Below are 6,000 nucleotides of genomic sequence, written 5' to 3'. Positions count from 1 at the left end.
GTAATTTTTCCTTTTCTTCTTAAAAATTATTAATGTGGATCATTTGATGTGTTATGTTTACCTTATCTCAGTTTAAAAGTGCCTCTTCTTTTTTAATCTCTTCAATTTATAAAAGTGCCTCAAATCTATAACCAAAATTCAAAATACAATATAACCATATTACCCAACACCAAAAAACTTCAAGCCAACTACTTTCTTGAAAAAAATTAAAATTTTAATTGCAATTTTCTCAAAGTCCAAACAGAGCAGTGTCCTGGTAAAAATCTAGTGCACATTGATTGTACACGGTCAAGAAGAACACATTTCCAAGCGATTGAAAATATAAAATTGAAGATAAAAATCTCATACTTAGACACACATACATAGATTTGACGGCGAGAGATTTCAGGAAGTTTCTCAATCATGGAGAAATTAAAAACAGAAGTAATGAAGAGAGAGAAACCAATTAAAAACAGAAAGAAAGGAGAGAGAGAGAGATGAGTTACTTGTTGAGAGTTAGAATCGACTTGAATGATGGGCGCTTCAGTGACAATCAGTGCAGTAGACTAGTCACTCCTCAATAGAGAGACGGTCACGGGACTCGGTAGTGAGAGACGGGTAAAGAGTAAAGACTACATTTTTATAATGTTTAACATTTTTCATTATCATTAATAAAGGCCCGCCCAAAACCTAGTAAACCCAACAGTACACTTTTTATTTTCAGTTTCCGCCGCCCTAAGGCTCTCTGGAAAAATGGGTATTCCTAAGCCACATAATACCGTATGTACCACTACCACTAAGCTTTGTTGTTGGGTCTAAAGCTCAAAATGTTACTAAGTGAAATCATTCGAAGATTCGGGTTTGTTTGGATACAGCTTATTATTAAAAATTAAAAACATAATAGCAAAATAATTTTTAAATGTATAAATAGTACCTTGAAAGCCAATTTTAAATAAAAAGTTAGTGAATATGGTAGTTGTGGGTCTCGTAAACTGTGCACGGGACCTACAAAAAAAAACACTTCTACTAGGAAACGCGCAAAATGCTCTTCCCAAACAAAGGCTCAGTGGCAAAAATTATTTTTACTAACTTATTTTTGCTACTATTTATAAGTTTTATTGTACTTTTTAGTACTATTCGTACAACTTACTAAATTATTTCAACAAACTTTTATCATTAACTACTATACTCTCACCAAAACATTTTTTATTTAAGCCAAATAAGGAATCTAAACATATCCTCATTATATTTTCCGTCTCCAATACCCAATACCCACTCTTTCTTTCTTTCTTTCTACTATTCTTCCTGTACATTGGTAAAGATGTCTCTTTTACTTTATGTTTATTGTTCAATGTTGTTCACTAATAATGATATCCCATTATTATTATTATATAATGAAAGCATACGCTACTGATAAGCAGCTTAAGTTACTATTTCCTTTCAGTTTTCAGAGCTTGGACCAACTTACCTTTTCGAAATGCCAATAAGGAGAAGGACCTTACATATATATGTATCGTGCTTCCTTCTTCACCGAGCTTTTACACTGTACACAACGAAAGGACCTCCGAAATGGCAAGGCTCTCCACGCTCAGATCCTCAAGTCCGCGTCCACCTGCGTATGCCTTGCTAACAGCCTCGTCAACTTGTACGCCAAGTGTGGCAACTTAGATAAAGCCAGGCTTGTGTTCGAGAATATACCTGAAAAAGACGTGGTCTCATGGAACTGTCTCATCAATGGTCCTACTGGGTCTTCTTTTGTCATGAAAGTCTTTCAACGTATGAGGGCAGAGGACACTATTCCAAATGCCCACACTTTTGCTGGTGTTTTTCACTGCCGCTTCCAATGTATTCGACGTTTTTGGAGGCCAGCAAGCTCATGCGCTTGCTATCAAAACCGCGAGTTTTTATGATGTTTTTGTTGGGAGCTCGCTGCTTAATATGTACTGTAAAGTGGGTCTTGTATTGGAAGCTCGTAAGGTGTTTGACAAAATGCCGGAGAGAAATTCGGTTTCTTGGGCGACTATGATTTCTGGGTATGCAATGCAACGAATGGCCGGGGATGCTTTGGAGGTTTTTGAATTCATGCGTCTGGAAGAGGAGGATGAGAATGACTTTGCTTTGACTAGTGTGCTTAGCGCATTGGCAAGTCCTGAATTTGTGAATCATGGTAAGTAAATCCATTGTCATGCATGTAAAAATGGGTTGCTATCATTTGTTTCTGTTGAAAACGCTCTTGTTACAATGTATGCAAAATGCGGAGTGTAGATGATGCACTTAAAACGTTTGAGCAGTCCGGTGGTAAGGATTCTATAACATGGTCAGCGATGATTACAGGTTATGCACAAAGTGGGGATTCTCATAAGGCTTTGAAATTGTTTTCGCATATGCATTTTTCTTGGATTAAGCCTAGTGTGTTTACTTTTGTTGGGGTCATCAATGCTTGTAGTGACATTGGTGCTATAACAGAAGGAAAGCAAGTACATGGCTATTCCTTAAAGATGGGATATGAATCCCAAATATATATGATGACAGCTTTGGTTGACATGTATGCCAAATGTGGTAGCGTTGCTGATGCTCGAAAAGGATTTGATTATTTAAGAGAACCTGATATTGTTCTATGGACTTCTATGATTGGTGGATATGTACAATATGGAAATAATGAAACTGCGTTGAGTTTGTATTGTAGAATGCAAGTGGAGGGGATTATGCTCAATGAGCTTACCATGGCTAGTGTCCTGAAAGCATGTTCAAGCCTCCCTGCTTTGGAGCAAGGCAGGCAAATTCATGCCCGTATCATTAAGTATGGATTTAGTGTTGAAATTCCAATTGGAAGTGCTCTTTCTACTATGTACGCAAAGTGTGGGAGTCTGGAAGATGTGGACCTTGTGTTTAGGAGGATGCCTACGAGGGATGTAGTGTCGTGGAATGTAGTGATATCAGGCCTTTCTCAAATGGGCGTGGTCATGAAGCTTTAAAGCTGTTTGAGGAGATGCAATTGGAGAACACAAAGCCCGATGATGTGACATTTGTGAATATCCTCTCTGCTTGTAGCCACATGGGATTGGTGGAGCAAGGTAGGGTTTATTTCAGGATGATGTTTGATAAATTTGGCATAGTTCCAAGATTAGAACATTATGCTTGCATGGTTGATATCTTGAGCCGTGCGGGAAAGCTCAATGAGGCCAAAGCATTTATTGAATCTGCAACTATCGATCATGGTTTGTGTTTATGGCGGATCTTGTTAGGTGCTTGTAAGAACTATCATAATTACAAATTAGGAGCCTATAATGGAGAGAAGCTAATGGAGTTAGGCTCACAAGAATCATCTGCTTATGTTTTGTTGTCGAGTATCTATACTGCTTTGGGTAAGCGGGAAGAAGTAGAACGGGTTAGGAAGATAATGTAACTTCGAGGGGTGAATAAAGAACCTGGTTGTAGCTGGATTGACCTGAAGAATATGACCCATGTGTTTGTTGTTGGAGACCAGATGCACCCACATATTGGAGAAATACGTGGAGAGCTACGGATGTTAGCCAAACTAATGGAGGATGAAGGTTATGAACCCACTTTTGAATTAACTTCTTTAACACTTTGAATTTGGATTACAAGAAAGTTAACTTGGGATGTTTGCCTATAATGCAATTGTCTCAATTAATCTAAAAAAAATATCATTGAAATTTGTCACTTTTTTTCTTTTAGAAAATCATGTAACTTTATTATGCGAATGGTAATGTTACCTTTTTTCTCTTTTTTCTTGTAAATGTAAATAGAATATTAAAAATATTTCATATCAAAGGATAATTGTCTGCCTATAATGGGTTAGTTGTGCATGTTCTTTATATATGGCACTAATTTTTCTACATTAGTTATGAACTTTTTTATTTTTCAAAACCATTGGAGAGAATAGATTAATGATTTTTTAGGTTTTTTTACATGAATTTTAAATTTAATGCATTGTGAATTAAAGCACCTTGACGTCTCCCTAGGAAGCACGTACACTTCATTTATGGTGTCATACCCGTATAACCATGTTGGACAAGGGACACATCTGGGGCACTTTTGAACGTGTGTCCTAGCCGTTTCTTTTTTTGTTTTTTTAAATAATAATAAAAATTGCGGGACACAGCTAGGACACTTATCTTTTATATCTTTTTAGTTTCAATCTTGAAACACTTATCTAGTTATCTTTTATTTACTCTTTTGGATCTTATTCTTGGTTTGTATTCTAATTTCTAGACATTATTTACTAGTCATGAATTCACTTTATCATCCATTATTGCTCTTAAATTGATAAATGTTTAACATTATATGAAAAAATAAGTACTGTTTCACAATATTTTAAAATATATTTAATAATTAATTAATATGCGAAGTGTTATATCCTAATTTTTCAAAAATTGCAATATCACCATGTTGTATCCGTACTGATATCCGTGTCCGTGTCCGTGTCCTTGCTTCCTAGACATTCCCAAACAAGTCAATCAAATACCAAATCCTAATGCATCAAATGCTGAAATATGGCACATAATATACCTAGAAACCCAGCCCTACAAGATGCTGTCATCAATTTTGGCGAAAACAGTTCCACAAGTAAACCATATATATGTTAGCATGCTGTGTATTTGTCTTCAAAGTTCACACACGAGTATCATTTGCTAGGAAAAGAGTTCCAGATAACATGATTGACACTGGAGTCAAAAGCCATGGTTTCTTGGGAAACATTGGACTCTACACATCATTTTGAAGAAGGAATGATAGGCTATGATTTAATAGAAAAGATTTTGTTAATGTGTGCCCTAAGGGCACACATTAACCGGACCCTAATAGAAATTAGCTCATCAAATTTTCTGCTGGACCTTTTGTCTACTATCTTGTTGGGAAGCTTAATAGGGAATCATTATTTATGGGCATATTGCCTGCATCTAGAGCTCAGTTATATGCAAGAATGCCCATAACAATTAATGTGAACGAATCTGCCATTTTTTGACATTTTCTGGATGTGAAAGGAGTCAACCAGATTTAGGAGATCTTGGTCGGTGGTGCCATTGCCAAGAAAATGGAAGATTCAATGTCTCTGTTGATTTGTGTTGACATGTGTTACAAGTGAGGGGGACGTACAATATGACAAGATAAGAATCTGCATTTAGGAAGTTATTATAGGGTGGTAAGTGTTGACAGCATAAAATCCATTAATGCTTACTTGGGGAGTGAGTTTAAATGAGCATTTGGTGGTGATGGCTATAAAGAGTGGTGTGAGTGAGTGGAAGCTCAGGTTAGCAGTTAGCACAATGGATTTGGAGATGTTTTTTGGTAGATATTTCTTTTCTTCCATGTAAAACAACTGTTTTGTTTGTTTAATTGTTTCAGTACTGTTGGGAGTAGTAATGCCTCTCCATGAGGATGTCATTGAACCATTTTTCATAGTATGGTGAAACTGCATAGAAGCATACGGCCTTGTTGCTTTGGCTTGGTTATAGTGAGACTTTTACATTTAGCATATGGATTTTAAATGTATTTGAACATTTAGAAATGGGAAAATTAAATTCTTTAAAATATTACTGTAGCAAAGCTCTAAAGACAACTTAGTTTGCTCCTCTCTTTTTAGTGAGAGCAAGAAACAGAGAGAGACCTTGTCGCTGTCCACGCCATGAAGCCGCCAAAATGCGACATGGAGAAACTGAGAGATAAGAGCTTGAAATCTTGCTGCAGCCCATGCCGTGATGCCACCACCATGCGAGACCCATCTCACAAACCCACGTGACACCCACCACGCGATATTCATCTCGTCATGACACTTCATCGTGACACCGCTGCTGGCTTGATTTGCTTCAGCCTTCACACTTCACACTCGAGTAATTAATTTATCCTTCAAAATCTCAGAATTTGTGCTTGTGGTGTTTGTGTTTTTATTGATGAGTGAATTTGTGCTTATGGTATTTTTTTATTTATTTTTTTTGGCTTTTGGCTTTTTGACTCTGTGTTTTTGTCTTTGTGACTCTGTGTTTATGACTATCTCTCTTA

At 36.6% G+C, this 6,000-nt stretch overlaps 1 pseudogene; it reads left to right on the top strand.

Annotated features, from left to right (window-relative positions):
- The first annotated feature begins 1,454 nt into the window (after positions 1-1,454).
- LOC142617688 (pentatricopeptide repeat-containing protein At2g33680-like) lies at positions 1,455-3,779 on the top strand (annotated as a pseudogene).
- Positions 3,780-6,000: the final 2,221 nt, after the last annotated feature.

This window comes from Castanea sativa, chromosome 11, assembly GCF_040712315.1.
Source record: "Castanea sativa cultivar Marrone di Chiusa Pesio chromosome 11, ASM4071231v1".
In the NCBI taxonomy this organism is placed as follows: Eukaryota; Viridiplantae; Streptophyta; class Magnoliopsida; order Fagales; family Fagaceae; genus Castanea; species Castanea sativa.
This window is presented reverse-complemented; position numbering and strand designations above follow the sequence as displayed.